Source organism: Mustela nivalis (genome assembly GCF_964662115.1).
Source record: "Mustela nivalis genome assembly, chromosome: 6".
Lineage (NCBI taxonomy): Eukaryota > Metazoa > Chordata > Mammalia > Carnivora > Mustelidae > Mustela > Mustela nivalis.
The window spans coordinates 7,074,098-7,093,516 of NC_139025.1; positions in this window are offsets into that span (position 1 = coordinate 7,074,098).

Below are 19,419 nucleotides of genomic sequence, written 5' to 3' on the forward strand. Positions count from 1 at the left end.
GAGCACAGGTTTTAGGGAGAGAGAGACCCATGCAGAAATGTTAGTGATCTGGTACGGCTGGACTCCTGGAAGAGTTACCGGACCACGGACGCTAGCTAATTAGGAACTCCGGGCCTGCCATTCAAAGATGGTTGATAATCAGCTCTAAGCCTCATCATCTTCTCAACCAACCGCGCAGCTGGCCGCCTCCCTGCCAAGCCGCCCCACCCCTGGGGAGGAAGAGGGGTTTCCCTGTACTGTGAGCAGCACGTGATGTTCTGAGGCAAAACCCTGCAAGGGAGCCCCAGGCCAACCCGGATGGAGCTCGGTCTACTCAGACTGAAAACCCTTTTCCCATCTCTTGGTACGGACAGTCTTACTTTCTTCATCTGTCGAATGGGGTCCACGCTGCTGGTGCAGGAATGAGACCCTGGGATGACAGAGAAAGCCTAGCCATGGAATCCTATGCCAAGGGGTGATATTTCAGCATCGCCAAAGCCGGATATCAGAGAGTCCTTCCCTTATTCTGTCCTTCTCCTTGGGATGGGTTTGCCCTTCAGTTGCCCGGGGCTCCCAGGAAGGTCGCTGGGAAAACCTCAATCATCATTTGATGGAGATTGATTCTGCTGCTGCTTCCCTAGCGGGAAGCACCTACCCAGAAAATCAGGATTTTGTAACTCAAAAGCCAATACATGTTGGATTAAAACCATCCAGTTGCTCACCCATCCAGGTCTGGGAGAGAACAAGGCCGTGTACTCTGCACTCTCACTTTCCAGATAAGTGTAGAACAGGGAGAGCCCAGGAGAGCAATGTGGACAGAGGGAGAAATTGAGGAGGTGGGGAGAGGCATTTTGGGGACCTGGGTCACCGGTGGCTGCAAAACTGAGAGGGAGAGGAAAACGAACTCGTAACTCTGGTTGAGCAGAAAATGCAAGCTTTTTTTTTTTCTTTCTCTCCATCACTCTAGAAACACCCCAAAGTTTGAATGCTAGCAGCTCCGAGGAAAATTGACAAAAATGATGATGGAGGTTTATTATTACTATTTTTTAAAAGGTTTTATTTATTTATTTGACAGAGAGAGAGAGAGAGATCACAAGTAGGGAAAGCAGGAGGCAGAGAGAGAGGGGGAAGCAGGCTCCCTGCTGAGCAGAGAGCCCGATGTGGGGCTCGATCCCAGGACCCTGAGATCATGACCTGAGCAGAAGGCAGAGTCTTAACCCACTGAGCCACCCAGGCGCCCTGGAAGTTTATTATTTTTAAAATTGATTTTTTTCTTTTGTTTCATTTTCGTTGTCGTTCTGTTTTGTACTTTGGAGACCGTGGGTGAATGGCCGCAGTGTCCCCACCTAGCAGGGATGGTGTTGTGAGGCAGGGCCCCGTTTCTTTGTCCCTATGCAAGATGCTTTTGGCAGAGGCGAAGGCTTGAAGGAAGGTGCTGGCCAGTCCCTGCAGGGGACAACCCTTCCGGCTCACAGCTTGAACCTGCACCTTGGTAGCCTTTCCTACAAGGCGTTGAGCTAGGGGCCGTATGGCCAGAGCTTCTGAGGCCTTGTTGCCACTGCGGGAGCTAGGTATTAATACTATGGCCATTTTACAGTTGAAAAAAGCCGGATAAGAGGCGACTGTTTTCCTAGTGTCCCTGAGCTAGTGAGCAGTGGGGCCAGGTTCAAAGCTGGGTCTGAAGGTCTCTACTAGGTCAGCCCTCTTGGGACCAGTGGTTCTAGGCCATGGAATCCTATGCCAAGGGGTGATAGGATTGGCATGGCTGCTGTGCCTTATGGGGGCACTGTGCTGAGTGAGAGACCACAGTCCTACCTCTGTGGATTTCTGACACCTCTTTCCCTTGACATTCAGGACTCCAGACTGTCCGTCACTTACCTGATGGCTCCGCGCCCCATTGCCTGAGCGGGCTGGACTCCCTCTGACCTCACGGACCTGCCCAGGTTTCTCCCTTTCTCCTACTTTGCAGACCCTGATCTCGCTGTTTCCAGAGTTTTCAGCTACTCTGAAGTCCAGATCTGGAGCACCCCACTCCCCCACCCAGGCCCCAAGCAGTGTTTCTGCCCAGAGACTCGGTGTACCATTTCTCATGTGGCACTGGAAAATTATGTTTTATTTTAATTTCCAGATAGGAGATTTCCCAAGTATATTGCTTTGTCGCCCTTTCTCCGCATCTCCTATTGAGGAGAAAATCTCATTGTCCTGCGTGCCCTGTCCTGCCGGCTCCAGCATTCCACGCTCCCTCGGACCTGCTGTGTTTCTCCCATCCTTTGAGCATGGTTCTCCCAGCCTGCAGTGCCCCCATACCCTCCCAGGCAACTTGTTCTGTTCCCCCAAACCCCACACCAAGCCAATGCACCAGGCTTGGTAGTATTTCCCCTAAATAGTGCCACGGACTACCTAGAAGCTGAGAGAGGCGTTCTGCATCCTGATGGGTCCCTTTGCCCTTTCCACAGGTTCCTGTGATAACACGCCCATTCGGTTTTGCTCCCCAATAGCCTCTGGCCACGGATTTCTTCCCAGCATAGAGGAAGCCCTCGGTAGGTCTTTGCTGATTGAATAAACGCCAACTAGGGATATTTAGAACATGTTTGCCGAACTACGGAATATGAAACAAACGTTTCCCATATACTCTGACGAGGTAGAGAGCACAGGAATTGCCATCTCTGTTTAATAAAGGCAAGAAAGAAAGAACAAACCTGAGATCCAGAGAAGTGAGCAACTTGCTGAGGGACAGAATGCTCACCAGCCGGAGCTGGCCTGACACTCAGGCCTGCTGATGTGCAGAGTTGACGGGGTGGCCCTGCGCTCTATGCTGGAGGTCACTGCACACTCAGCACTAATCCAGGCCCCCCTGGGATCTCTTCTCCACCGTTCCTTGGTGGGGACTTGAATTTCATGCTTGCATATGGGCAAGACAACCACTGGCTTCTCTGAACCTGCCCTGTCCTCGTCTAGTTCCTCCCTCTCCCGGGCCTCTCCATGGGAAGGCACACGCGGGCTGGCGCAGGGAGAGCATAGCATTCCGTTCTCACCCGCTGCTTTCAGGGAACGCTTGATACTCAGGCCAGATGGGAGAGCCTCCTCATGGACAGGCTCAACTCACGAGGCCACACGGGGTGTTTCAGACAGATGTCGGCTGCCCTGCCAGGCCCCCACTCATCTGGTCCAGCTGTGCAAGGGCTTTCGGACGAATCCACAAGAATGCCCCTTCAGTTCTGGTTGGCTGCTGGTGACATCATCGGAATTTGGAGAAGTGATTTTAGTGCATATCCTGTTATATATGTCTTTGATTAATAAACATGAGGCAATCAAATTAATTATGTCATCACAAAGGCAGATTGTTGACGAAATATTTTGAAAATGTAAAGTTCAGTCAAGTCAGACTTGTGGTAGCCTTCTCGATGTGTAGCTTACACCAAGAGCCAGCAGAAAATGTTTCTGTCTAAATTAATGCCCAAATTCAAGTTTCCTGACCCAGCCCAGGCTTCTACCTTTTATATTCCACTACACAGAAGATCTTCCAAGGGGATGATGAGATGTTTCTCAATGTCCTGTATTAGGCAGACATCCCCCTTCGTATGTCTGCAAGATGGTACTTACGTATGTGCATATTTGCAGAAGATAGATAGTCAGCAGAAAGCTTTCTAGTTATAATAAAGATGCTAGAGTAGTTTGCCAGGGCTGCAGTGACACAGTACTACTATTTAAGAGGTTTAAACAGTAAGAAATAATTATTTCAGAGTTCTAGAATCTAGAAGTCCAAGATCAGGATATCAGCAGGGTTGTTTTCTTTTGAGGGCTGGGTAAGAGAATCTGTCCCACGCGTCTCTCCTAGCCCGATGGTAAGCTGGTGTTCATCGTTGTCCTTTGGTTTACATAAGTATCGCACTGTGTTCACGTAACATTCTTGTGCTCCTGTCTGCATCCGTTTTTCCTCTTTTTATGTGGACATTAGTCATCATGGACTAGGATCCACCTTAATCACTTTACCTCAACTAACTACTTTGTAACAACTGTATTCCAAAGAAGGCCACAGTTAGAAATAAGTACTGGGGGTGAGGGTTTCATCATATAGATTTTTGGAGGATACAAGTCCATAGCAGATGTCTTTAAAAGGACACAGCATGACATAATAAAATGGTACTTTCTAGATCTTTCACCTGTAACAAGTCAGTCCCTCACTGAACATGTTTCCTTACTTTTAAACTGGATTTAATGATAATTATATAAAGGGGACAAACATGTCTTGGTTGGTCCAACAGAATGGCAAATTGAGGACCAGAAGAATCAGAAAATTAAAGGTTTTTTGGTAGGAGATGCATCTAAAAATAAAATGATACAGAAATTTGACATTGAAAGAATTAAAAAAGAATATATCAGACATTCCAAATGAGTATCAGGTAAAGACCAAGTTAAAGTTGTCATTAGGGATTTGGAAAGTTGTTATTTATAATAAAAGGAACTCTTGATCAGAATATATAATAATCATGAGTCTTAATGCGACTAACAATGTAACTACAGTCTGTATAAAGCAGAAATTTACAGAGTTATAAGGCAAGTCTGTAATCAGAGTGAGACATTTTAATAGCCTTCTTTGAAACTGTTAAAAAAAAAGCTTCAAACTTAACAAGAATATAAGAAACTTTAACAATATACTTTAAAGATCATGCTACGAATAAAATCCTGAAAAACACAATATACCAATTCTTTAAGATTATCCATGTCTTTTTTTTACAAACACTGGCCAAGTAATCTATAGTGGAAGTTTCAATCAATATCAAAAAAAAGTTATATCAAATAGACCATTGTTTCTAAACATATTGCCTGAAAATCAGAGATCAATGAAATAATGATTTTTCTTAAGCCCACAATATATTTAGAAACCAAAAAAGAAGACAACTCAATAATTCATAGAATACATAAGAAGACATAGTGCAAGTAACAAATTATTTAAAACTAAGTTAATAGCAAGTTCACTAACTATAGAAGGTAAAATCGAACTGTTTCATGGGAATGTCTAATTTTAATGATATATATTTAAAAATACTAAGTTTAAAAATTGGTGAAGCAAGTCCTTAACTCAATAAGTTAGACAAAGAACAATAGAAAATCCAAAGAAAAGAGAAACAAAGATGTAATAAAGATAAGAGCAAATAGTAGAAAAAATTAAAAGAACCGATGAAACCAATGCTAGCTCTTTAAAATCTACTGAAACAGAAAAATCTGACAGGATTAACTGAAGGAAAAAGGAGAAAATTATAAATAAAATTATGGGGAGCGAAAAAGATTAATACCAGACATAAAGATTTCATAAATAACTTTGTTACAGTAAATGTGACAATTTAGATGAAATGAATGATCACTGACATAATGTGAATGACTCGTATTGAAGTGAATGAAATAAAATATTTGAATAGACAAATTAGTATCACAAAATAAACTTTCGGGGGTATAGATTGTTTTGATGTATCTCTTCCAGAGACTCTGGGTCGAGATTATTTTATGAATGAATTTGACCAAACCATCAGGGAACAAATACATTAAATATGACTTTAACAAATATTTGTAGTAAAGAAAAATAAAGAATGCTGTCCAACTTACTGTATAATGCTAATATTAGTTTGGTTCCCAAACGGGAGGACGGAGTAAGAGGAGAAAAATTATAGATTACTCTTACTAGATAGAAGTAAGAAGTCATGAGGTAACATATCAACAAATTGAATTCAGTTATGTTTGAAATTACCATATACCAAACTTACCTCAAAAAGAAAAAAAATCAAGATTTGTTTAATGTCATGAAGTCTATAAAAATAGACCATGGTATCACCAAATTAAAAGAGAAAAATATGTATATATTTTATATATATATATAAATATATATAAATCATCTCAATGGCTGCAGGAAAACAATTTAATAAAATTCAGCACAACTTTATCATAAATACTTTTAAATACCTTTGATAAATTAATAGGAAAAACAAAAAAGAGAGTGATTATTATCAATACAGAGCATAAAAGTTCTCAGTAAACTTGAGGATTCAAAGAATGCAACAAAATAATATAATTATCTAACCATACCAAAATTGAAGTAAAAATCAGTAATATAAAATACCGAGGAAACCCTAAAATACCAGGAAATTTAACATCCTTCTTCTCAATAGCCATTCCAATAAAAAATTACATTGAAAACTAGAAAATGAAAATGAAAACTATATAAACACACACACACACACACACATATATATATAAATATATATTTTTAAATGTATGGGTTACAGCTAAAGTAGTTCTTTGACATGTTTAAGATTAAATGCTTGTGGTAGAAAAGAGTGTCTCAAATCTTCCAAAAAAGAAACTTAAAACAGAAAAGAACAAAATAAACCTAGAAAATAGAAATAAACAATTAAAAAAAAAAAGGAACAAATGACATAGAACATAGAAAAACAACAGAAAAAAATAGTGAAGGCAAAATGTGGTTCTTTGAGAAGATTAATTACATTGACTAATCTTTAGGCAAACTGATGAAGATAAAATAGAGAAAAGACATAAATGACCCTTAATAGGAAAGAAAGAGGTGACATTCCAAATGATGGTAAAAATATAAAAAGGGCAATAATGAAATATTTTAAGCAACTTTATGGCAAGAGAAAAAGCAGCAAATGTTCAATGGACCAAGAAAGACACAAAGTATCAAACTAATTCAAGAAGATAACCTAAAAATTGCTGTATCTATTGCATAAATCAAATGTTTAATTTAAGACTTTTCTGTAGACACACACACACATACACATATACCCTCCAACAAATCAAACACATAAACAGCTCTTGGCTCTTTCTAATTCACTGGTGATTCCACCAAATATTTAAAGAATACCTCTAACTAATTCTACAGGAGCTCTTGCAGAATATATGAAAGGAGAGAATACTTTTCACCTCATTTTATGAGTCTTCCATCATCATAGTCCGTTATCATACATCATCACATCATCACATTAAAGCTAGACTTGTTTCTCTTTATCATGCTTAAAAAAAGAGCAATATCCCTTAAGGATATAGAAGTAAAAATACATAAGAATTATTTTTTCAAATCAAATCAAATGACATGCACACAAAAGTAATAATGCATCAAAACCAAGAGAAGTTTATTCTAGCCATGAAAATTTGACCCGACATATGAAAATCAATGTAATTCACTATAATGGCAGATTGAAAGAAAAAAAAAATCATCCTAGGTGCAGAAACGTACTTTTAAAATTTAACACGATTTCATAATTTAAACACAAACAAAAACTTTTTGCAAAAATAAAAACGTTTTCCACCTGAGAAAGGGGCTTTAGCGAAAACCTAGAGGTAACATTATACTTAATGGCAAGAGACTGAATACTTTCCCCTAAAGATCAGAAACAAGGCACAGATGTCCACGCTCACCATTTGTATTTTATATTGCACTGGAGGTCCTAGATTGTGCAATCAGGCAAGAAAAAAAAAGACATAAAAGGCATCCAGATTGGAAAAGAAGAATCGAAACTGTATTTATTCACAGAAGTGTAATGGTCTCTGTAGAAAATTCTAAGAAAAATATAAAAGAAATTCTATAACTCATAAATGAGTTTAGCAAAGCCATAATATACAGTCATTCTGCAAAAATCAAATGTATTTCTCATACTAGCAATGAACAAGCAAAAATCAAAATTTAAATAATACCGCATAAGGGCAAATTTAACAGAATATTTACAGGATCTGTACTCCAAAACCTACAATACTCTGCTGAATTGAGTTTAAAAAAACCTACATAAATGAAGAGAGGAAACATGTCATAGATTGGAAGACTCAGTATCACTCAGTTTAATATCTTCATATTCAACTATAGATTGAAAAAAATCCCAATCAAAATCACAGCAGGATGTCTTTTTAAATTGGCAAGCTGATGCTAAAATTTATATGGAAATTCAAAATACTTAAAAAATTAGGTTTTGGGGAAATTGCAGTACCTGAATTGAAGCTTACGATAAAGCTATAGGAGTCAAGCCATTGTGTTATTGGTGTAAAGACAGACATAATAGATCAATGAAAGAGAGTGAAAAGTGGAAAAATACATCCTCAATATATGGTCAATTGAATTTCAACAAAGCTGCCAAAGTAATTCAAAAGAGAAAGAATAGTCTTTACAACAAATGGTGCTTGAATAATTGGACATCCGGATGGAAAACAATGAAGCTCAACCCTCCTTACCTTACACTATATAAACAATGAATTCGAATGAATCATACCCCTAACTATAACAGCAATGAAAACTGTAAAATGTCTAGATAAAAATGCAGAAAAAAATAGGTGTGACCTTGGACTAAGCGAAGATTTCTTAGGACACAAAAACCATGAGTTATAAAGAGGAAAAATAAAAGAAACTTTGTAAAAATTTTTTAAAAAATGCTTTTCATAAAGCAGTTAAGGAAGCGACAAGGTAAGCCATGGACTGGGAGAAAATACAGACATTTATCTGACAAAGGGCTTGTATTCCAAATATATAAAGAACTTGTACAGCTTGATAATAAAAAGAAAAATGACCTGATTTTAAGAAATTGTGGGTATCAGAGTTGTACAAACATTGAACTTGTACAAAATGCATTTCAGAGAATATGCATTTTACCTTTGGGAATATGTTAATTTCAGGCAGCATTCCCTATGGGAAAGGTGATACCAGCTCTGATATGCAAAGCATATGATAATTTATCATTCTAACTTCAACATATAATAGGGATTGTGACCTGATATTTGGAGATGTAAATATTGCTCAGCATATTAATCCTGATGGAATATAGCATTGTAGTTGACTTTTTAAAAAAAATTAAAAAAAAAAAAAAAAAAAAAAACCAAAATATACAAATTGTGTTTTGGTAAAAAAAAAAAAAAAGGAAGATCCAGGGATGACAAGTAAATACATGGAAAAGCACTCAAAATTATTTGCCTTTAGAGGATAAAGAAATGAAACTTAAATTTAAAAAATGTTTACACCCGCTAGAATGGCTCGGTTCCCAGTGACTCACATCACCAAGTGTTGGTGAAGATGTGAATCAGCTGTGCCTCTCATTCATGACTCGTCATGATGAAAAATACAACCAAGTGAAAAATATTTCGGTGGTTTCTTTTTTTTAAAAATATTTTATTTTTATTTATTTATTTGAGAGAGAGAGATAGCAAGAGAGAGCATGAGTGAGGAGAAGGCCAGAGGGAGAAGCAGACTCCCTGTGGAACTGGGAGCCCAGTGTGGGACTCGATCCCAGGACTCCAGGATCATGACCTGAGCTGAAGGCAGCTGCTTAACCAACTGAGCCACCCAGGCACCCCAGTTTGGTGGTTTCTTATAGAGCTATACAAGTACTTACTTGATGACCATCAGTCCTATTCCCAGATTTCCCCAGATAAATAAAAATCTACCGACACACCAAGATTTGCACTTGAATGTTCACTTTATTAAGTGCAACACCCTGGAAACAACTCAAATATCCATTAACTGGCACCTGCATAAACAAATTGTGGTATGTTCACCCAATGGAGTATTACTCCGCAATAAAAAGAAACATATTGCTGACATATATAATAACATTAATGAGTCTCAAAAGCGTGTGTTGAATGGAGAAATCCAGATACTGAAGGCTACATACTATATGATTCCACTCATATGAAATTTAAAAAAAAATATATATATGGACAGGAAGAAGGATTGTCTGAGGTCAGGATGAGAGAGAGGACTGAGAATAAACAGGCATGAGAGAACTTTGGGGGGTGATGGAAATAGTCTATTTCATGACTGCGAATATGTGCATTTGTTAAAACTTATTAAATCATACACTAAAACTGGTGGCTGGATGTTATGTAAGTTATAACTCAATAAACCTTTTTTTTTTTTTTTTAAAGCACAGACACTGTTGAAAGACAAGCCGAAGGCCGAGAGAACATACTCATAACATACTTACCTATCCAGGATTAGTGCATTTAGATCAGAATATGCATTCCTCACCCCATACCATAATAGGAAAGAAAAGCAGAAGGAAAGAAGGCAGAGATATGAGCAAGTCATACAGGAGGAGACCCTGTTGGGCAGTGAACGCGTTTCTCATTACGGATCAGGGAAATGCAAATTAAAACAACATAGATATCATTTGACTCCTGTTGGATTGACTAAAATGAAGAAAATGACCATATCAAGACCCAATGCCATCTTTCAGTAGAGAAAAAAACATTATTGTCTCAGGCTGCAAATGGGGAGTAAATAGTACTTCTTCTGGCTGAGTTTGAACAATCACATGTTCCACCAGAGTTCTGCTGGGGACTTTGAGTCCCGAGCAAGTGTCACCAGTGATGCAGACGTGCATCACAAGCCGATGCAGATACAATATTGCTTGTTTATTATCTCTCTCCCCTCCAGAGTGTAAGCCCTGTGAGAATATATACTTAGTCTTCTTTAGTGCTCTGCTCTCAGAGCATAGAAATGCCTGAGAGATGACAGAAGAAATAGAATACTAGAATGAAGTTGGAGGGAGCAGTAGCAGCGAGCCCCAGGGAGCCCCAGGGATGGTGTCAGGGCAGCTCAGCGTCCGCTGTCCAGTGTCGTGTGCCACAGAAATGGCCATGCTGGGGACGGTGTGCATGGTACAGTGGTGTCAGCAGCAAGGTGTGCTCGGGGTGACTCACGGTCCAGCAATACCAGCAATGGTGTTGTGCTTGAGTGGCGGGCCATGTGGTGGCACTGATGACATCCTAGAAGTGCCAACAGGGTCACTGGCCACACTTCCTTTGATAAGATTGTAACTGTGGTTTCAGCTGCCTGATCTCTCCCCCTGCTCCCCTATCTCTTTGGACTTTTTACCTGCTTCTTCTGTCCATCCATCAACATCCTTCTCATTAAGTCCTTTTCTGGCTAATTTAATGAGAGTCACTTTCTGTTGTTTGCTACCAAGACCCCTGATGATTACAGATGCACAGCTGTTAAAAGGAATCAACTAGATCTGTGTATCAACATGGATAAAATCTTACAAGTAATTCTGAGTGAATAACAGAGATATTACAGAAGGACATATACAGCATGATACACACCAATTAATACAGTTCACTACTTATAAATAAAAAGATACACAGTACAAGTGTTAATGAGAAGGATACACAACTTCAAAATGCTCATGACCTCTAGGGAAAATAGAGGGATGAGGAAATTTCAAAGAGGAGCTCAATGTCATCCCTAATGTGTTAGCTTGAAGGAGTCAGAAGCAGACATAGTGGTGTATTGGTTCATTTGTTATATTAGGGTGCAGAAAGGGCATTTGTGAACCTAATATCTTTAATTCTATGTATACTTTATTTTTTTTTAAGTTTTATTTATTTTGAGAGAGAGAGAGAGAGAACATACATGAGTGGGTGAGGGGCAGGGAGAAAGGGAGAAAATCTCTAGCACACTCCACTTTGAGAACTGAACCTGATGTGGGGCTCCATCTCATGACCCCAAGATCATGACCTGAACTGAAACCAAGAGTGGGATGTTTAACCCACTGAGCCACCCAGTCCTCCCTAAGCATGCTTTATAATTATTATAGGAGTACATGCACTTTTCCTCCCTGCCTGTATAGCCCCGCTCACTGCCCACAATGACTCCATGTCACCACCTCAGGACCCAAGGATTTCCCAGAACTAAATTTCATTTCATTACTGCCCCAGGTTAAGAATTCTCTTCACCTTTGGAAAATGTGATCATTGTAGTTATGGCCTCTGCTGCCTTCTATGTCAAAATAGCCAAGTGTTTCATAAAAGTGTTGAATGCTGCTTAGTGCTAAGGAATTTACCCCCCAAATGGGATTAAGGACATGATAAAATAGACTTGAATCTTTAATGTATAGTTTAAAAGTTGTTTCACTGTTTCACTGAAACATTATAAAGAGGTCTTTATAAATGTTATTAAATAACAGAATGCAGTGAATCTTTAATTTACTGTTTAAATAGTTGTTACATTCTTGAAATTAAAAACAAAAAAAACAAAGGACAGTCTTGGAGCTCCTGCATGGCTCCCTCAGGTAAGTGTCTGCCTTTGGTTCAGGTCATGATCCCAGGGTCTTGGCATCAAGCCCTGTGTTGGACTCCTCATCTGGCAGGGAGCCTGCTTCCCCCTCTGCCTGCCACTCCCCGCCTCTCTCAGTCAAATATATAAATAAAATCTTAAGAAAAGAGACAGTCTTTGTATCTTACCACTTTTTAATGTTTCCTTAGAAAAGACTACCTGACAATTAAGAAGTGTGTGTGTATGTATACACACACACACACACACACACACACACACACAGACACAGAGATTCACTGTCATTAAGCATATAAAATCTTCTTGTCCTAACAAAAGCATGTATGCTACAAAATACATCCTGATGCTTCTCTGAATGAAGGTAGTGGTGGGATTAGTAAAAACAAAACCCCATGTACTGTGCATCCTTTTATTTTCAAAACATTCTATGCTTTCTGCATTTTCCCTCACTTTTAAAATTCAAAGAGCTTTCAACTAGATATAGAGGACGGAATTAAGCCTGTGTTGTAAATGACAAGATGGTAGCTCAGAGAGAAATGCCCATCAGTGGCCTCCCACCACTGTTCTAGGGAGAAGAATGGACTAAGATCCAGTTTCCTTGGCTGTTTTTTGGAATAATTGTTCACTTAATGATATTGACTTAGCCCAGACCCCTGTCCTATGACCTCTAGATTATTAAAGTGACTTTGCTTCTTAATTGAACAAACATTAAAGGTATATTTTGTGTAGAAAGGACTCTGTGTTAGGCACTGGAAAACCAAAGACAAAAAAATACTGTTGGTGTGCTCAAAGCTTAATGGGTAAGACAAACACATACAGCAGTTCAACTGAAATCTGAAAGGCTTGTGTGAGATGAAAACATAAAGAATTATGGGCAACTCACCCAGGCTGAAAGGTCAGAAAAATTCTCATGAAAACTTGATACATGGCCTAATGTTAGCAAATAAATAGGTGTTGACTAAGATGAGAAGAGAACACGGGGCATTAAAAACAGAGGGAGCAGCCACATAAAGTATGAAATTGCATGCTACATGCTGACATTGACATGCATCCTTATTAGAGACAGAAAGGCAGCGTGAATGATAGTAAGACTTTGGGTTTGGTTGTGGCCAAAATTCTGAATGAGCACAACTGTTGAATCCCTTTCCTAAGAACACGCTGGAGGAATTAGGGAAAGAAAAAGAGAGATAGCTGTAAGAAATACCCTACAGAAATTTTAGTAAGAAATAACAAAGAATATGTAAATAAAAAGAAATATACTATGTTCATAGATAGAAAACCTGAAATTGAAGATACTGATTTTACCTGAAATACATCTTTCCATTTGATCTAGTTACAGTTATGGAACTTGAAAGGCAATTTCTTCCTTCCTTCCTTCCTTTCTCTCTCTCTCTCTCTTTCTTTTGATTATTAATTCCAGAGAGAGAGAGAGAGAGAGAGAGAGAGAGAGAGAGAGAGAGAAGAGAGAGCACACAGCATGAACAGGGAGAGAGGGAGAGGTAGAGGGAAAAGCAGACTCCCCACTGAGTAAGAAGCCCAACATGGGGTTCAATCCCAGAACTCTGACAGCCAAAGGCAGGCGCCAAACTGACTGAGCCACACGTGACCCTAAAAGACATCTTCTAAAATATGTACTAGAGAATAAGGATTAAACCTGCAAATTTAGCCAGGACATCTCCTAAGTCAAGGGTGATACCAGATACTAGGATCTATTATGAAACTAAGACATCACGGTAGTGTGGAAATAGAATAGAGAAAGGTCTGTTCAGCAGTGGGCTGTAAGGGGGAAATGCATCTACATGCATGGGGGATTTGGTATTTACATAAGAGTAGTATGTGGGATGAGAGATGAGAGAATAAACCTAAGAAAAGAAGATTGGAAAAACTGCTGTCCATCTGTCAAAATAAAAACTGAATCCCTACCTCACACCATGTATAAAAATTAGTTGTAGATAAATTAAGTTCTCAAATATAAGAGAGAACTCTAAAAATCTTTGTAGCAAATAGATGAGAATATGCCTTAAATCTTCAGAATTGAATAGACCTTTAAACAAGACAAAAAAGTACTGACTTTAAAATAAAGGTAAAATATTTCAACTTATTAAAATTAACCAAATTCCCTTTTTTTTTTTTTTTTTAAAGTAAGCTCTATGTCCAACTGGGGCTTGAGCTCACAACCCCAACATCAAGAGCACATGCTTTGACTGAGCCAGTCAGGTGCCCCTAATCAAAACACTTTTAAATAAAGTAAAAAGGCAAGTTGTAAGCTAGTAGATATTTGTAACACACACAAGAAAGAATTGATATAAAAATTAGATAATCATTTTGAAAAATGGACAAAATACATATGAATAAGGAAGTCAATACACCTATAAGGAAATGTCTAAGATGCCTGGTGTTAGGGAAATTCAAACTAAGACCACAAAAAATACTTCACATCCTTTCAATTGACAATATTTTTAAATTCTGAAGATTCCAGTGGTGGGTATTCTAGGATCCATAAGATCTTCTATACATCACTGGTGAGAGGGAAAATGGATGAAAATATATTTTGTCACTACTTCCTAAACTTGAGCTTTTATAAAGCCAATAGCCCTAATAGTTCTCTTCCTTCCTTCCTTCCTTCCTTCCTTTTTAAAAAGATTTCATTTATTTGACAGAGATCACAAGTAGGCAGAGAGGCAGGCAGAGAGAGAGAGAGGAGGAAGCAGGCTCCCTGCTGAGCAGAGAACCTGATGTGGGGCCTCATCCCAGGACCCTGAGACCATGACTTGAGCCAAAGGCAGAGGATTAACCCACTGAGACCCCAGGCACCTCAATAGTTCTGCTTCTAGGACTATTCTTGGAAGAAATCCTTATACACAGTGGGAGACACATGCTAACATGTGATAGCTGCACTACTCAAAATTGAAAAAAATTAGGAATAGCAACATTGCCTGTCAGGGGGAAAGTCAAAGAACGGACTACAATATAGTCACAAAACAGGACACAAGACATCAGACCAAATTAATTAACTGCAACGATTCAGAGCTAAAGGCTGAGTATTAGCAATATATTACATGGAAAAAGTCCCTAATTCACCTAGCAGAAGGACACTCTTTTTATCAAGTTTAAAACCGGTAAGTTAAAAGTACTGTTTAGGAATACATGTAGGTGTTACACATCTGAGAAAAAAAAGAAGGAAAGTTAACGCGAGCGGACAATTACCGACTTGATCGCTGTGGTGAGAGGCGGGGGGCCTAGGGTGGTGTGTGGGGAACTGGCGTTCATTTTGAAAGGTGGACTGATGGTCGGAGGTTATTGAAAATATCTGTAGAACAAACTAAAGTGTGTCATGAACCCAAATCACAATTATTCCAGGTCTGTGTGCCTGAGGCCAGTGAAAAGGAAGGATGGAAGGAAAGAGGGAAGAAAGGTAGGAGGCAAAGAGGAAGGAGGGAGTGAGAGAAGAAGGAAGGAAGGAAGGAAATGAAGAAAAAGGGACTTGGGGTGAAGACTAATCCCAGAACCGACTCCTGGGCTTCTGAGATAGGTAACAGGCAGGTCATGAAAGTTGTGTTTTTTCATACAATTTTTAAAAATTCCTTAAGGTTATTATTATATTATATTATAATATTGTAATAATTAATGAGCACATAATATGTTCGGGAGTGTGCCAAATGCTTTATGTCCTCTGCCTCCATGAATTCTTCCTATGAAACCACTCCCTGTATGAAACCTCCCTCGGAGGGGACTGCAATCGCATTTTTCAGGTGGGGGAACTAAGGCTCAGAACGTCTGTGACTTGTTCCAGAGCAATCTCAGATGCACGGAGCAATTTCTATAACATAGATATGATTTTGTGTATTATTTTATTTTTTCTTCTTGACTTCTGGGCCACCATTCTCCCTGGTCCCCAAGCTTCCTAGGTGGCTGTTCCTTGTCAGTCTCCTGTTTCGGCCACTCCTGTCTTCTGTCCCTGGAAACATGTCCCTGACCCTCATCCTAGGTCACTCATCTAATCTCGTGAACTTCAATAGACATGTACCTGGGTGGTGACTAGATGATCATGGGCACATACCTCTAACTGCTGGGTCTGCCCCTGGGGGCTGCCGAAGTGTCTCCCAAACTTAACAAGGTCAGAACCACGCTCTTCCCTTCCCTCTCAGACCTGCTCCCAGCTGTCTTCTGTGCTCACTAAAGGTGTCACCCTACCGTTCAGCCCCAAACCTCGACCTTCTCTTCTTGCTCATCTTTTCCTGACAACCACGGGTTCCCAAGCAGTTGGCAAATCCCATCAATGCTTTCCCCAGCTGCATCTAAATCAATGACTCTTGGACCCCTTCCGCACGTCTGCACAAAGCAAGCTGCCACCATTGCACAACTGAATGATTGTGGTAGACTTCTAACTGCTCCACTATGGATACCCCGACACTTCTAAGGCTTGTTCTTCACACAGAAGCCAAGGAGATACCATCAAAACACAAATAAGAACTCATCTTACCAACCTTACAATATTTCTAGGTATTTAATTTCAAGCTAAAATACATCCCAACTCCTTTGGCTATACACTCCCTGCCTTCCTCTCTCTCACCCGCTGCCGTGCTCTCCTTACTTGCTGTGTGTGTGAACAGTGGCTTCCTTCCTATTTAGTCAAGTCACTCAACTCTACCTCTCTTCTCATCCTTTACTGTGGGTCTCAGGGACGCTCTCCCCTCAGTTCATATTTGGAGACACTTTCATTGACTTGCTTATCTAAAACATGTGTGCAACCCCACCGTTCTCTAACCCCTTACGCTGCTGTATTTTTCTTTACATCTTTTTACAGCACATCGAAATACAGTGTTCATTGCTTGCTGGTGAGCTGTATTTCTTTCCAAATGGAATCTGGGTTCCATGAAGGCAGGAAACCCATCTGTCACATTCGCTATTCTACATCTAGTGACTGGTACACTGTCCAGATTTTTTTTGTTGTTGTTCTAGATTACGAATAATGGGTGAATGGTCTCACAAAACCTGACCAGAGAGCTTTTCTTATTACAAATGGAAAATTAAGACAGAAAATTTCAATTCCTGAAAGTGGCATAACCACTAGGACATGGAACCAAGACTCAGACCCGAGTGGTCTGACCCCTGAGATCATGGACTTAAATGACTATATTTCTTCTTGAACTGGCTAAGGAGGTGCCATTTATGGAGGCATTTTAATGGATACAGAAGAATCATGTACAATGAAAATGTTACCTTACATTTCAGAATTGACTTCCAGGACTTGAAGAAAATGTCTTAAGTATGTCTCCTTATTAATTCTTACTTATATTATTAATGTGTTTAGCAAACTCTATAAAGAGGAACAATAATGTGAATTACCATCTGCATTCTCTCAGGCTTTTAACAAGTGGCTTCCAATGAATCAAGTTTTAGTTGATTTGTCATTTCATCAGTGCCACAAATATTATTTAATAAAATGGTGAGACTATGATGATAAGCGGACGAGACGTATCAGAGATGTAAGTTAGGGATAGTGGATCTTGATTTCAAGGGGTAGGAAAGATAGCTTCTCTTCACAATATTCTTTTTCTTTTAAAGATTTCATTTTTATTTATTTGTGAGAGAGATTTGATCACTATATTCTTTGATAAAAGTGAGTATAAATTTGTCTTTTCTGTTTCTAAAAGTAATACATGTTAATTTTTGAAAAATAATGAAAAAAGTGTATTGGTGTTAATTATAGTTTAGAGGGACACAGTGTCAACTGTGTGCATATATGTATAAACCTTATCACACTGAAATATATATAATAATATAAATATATATAAATATATATGATAACATAAATATTTATATTTTATATATATTTATATTATTATATATAATATATACATTTATATATTATATATTTTCATATAAATATATTTATATTATTATATATATTTTTATATATCAACAAATATATTTATATTATATATATTATATTATATTTATATTATTATATATCATATATGTTTTATATATATTAATATATATATTTATATATATAAACATTTCATGTCCTGCTTTTCTTACTTTATAACAATCATGACCATTTCCTATATGAGTAAATATGCAAATATGCTTTGAATGTATGATTTTTAGTGGCTGCAGAATTTCCCAAAATAAAAATTCTAATATTTATTTATCCCTTTTGACAATGTACAAAGCTGCCTTGTGTGTGTGTGCATAAATCATTATAAGGATCAGCCTTATATAAATCTTTTCTTCCAACTCTGATTATTTCCTGTTGCTGAAAGGTGATTTTAAGTGTCTAAAAGGAGGTTTACAGAAATGAAATCAGAGCTATTTAAAACCATGGATCATTGGTGTGAATGCTATTTCTACTTTTCACCTCACCGGGAAAAGGTGTTGAATGTTCTATAACTGTTTGTCTTTAGCTATGTATTTTCTAACTTATCAACAAATTGCCCACTAGCAGGGGAAAATCTAATGGCTGTTTCAGAGCAAAACTTTGAATCTACAGATTGACCCACATTTATCCCTTAACTGGGCATTAATCTAATGGTCCATAAATCCAGTCTATGCACCAAGACCTTTCGTAGAAAAAGTTTCTTGGGTCTGGGATGAAAAGACAAAAATGAACTCAGTGTGGTATATCCCGAAGAGCTGGGAATGAGGATGACCGTAGGTGGTAGGTTGTGTGGTTGTTAATGTCTAATTTTGCAAAACACAAAAACTCGAAAACTTTTCATGAGGTTTCACAGGCCTATGAGATGCCCGGCCCTGGGAACAAATGACCCACATAGAATGAGCAGGAGGTGGTTCTCTGCCAGGGCCCCTGTCCTGGGGGATATTTGATGATGTTTTACAGGAGGTATCATCACCCATCTCTCTGTGAACTTGTTCTCAGCCTGGACCCCACGCAGAAGGGGACTTTTACTCTGAAAGGGACTTTCAAATCCCACTTCATCACCACGGCAACCAGCCTGTGTTGGTGACAACAGAGACTCTAGGCAGAGCAGCACATGTAGGTTATGGGGAAATCTGCCAGATCAGGCGTCAGATAAAAGCCACTTCTAAGTGAAAGAGTTAAATAGGCAGCCAGTATTTTGCGGAGCATATTGGAAGGAAGCAGAACAAGCTAAATTTAAATTTAGCTGCGAGCATTTGCAGATGTAAAGACTAAGAACCCAGAAGCACGGGTCATTTAATGAGAAAGCAGTGCCAGAGCTCTAACACCAGGAGGTGAAAATGGGGTGAGGGGGCAGAGAGCACACACTTGAGCTTGAACCTGAACCCAGCAAAGAAAATGTGTCAGAGGAGGGTTCCCTGCAGCCATAGAGGGAGGAGAACGGGAAACACACTTACAAAGCTCAGCGTATAATAATTGTTTATTTTTA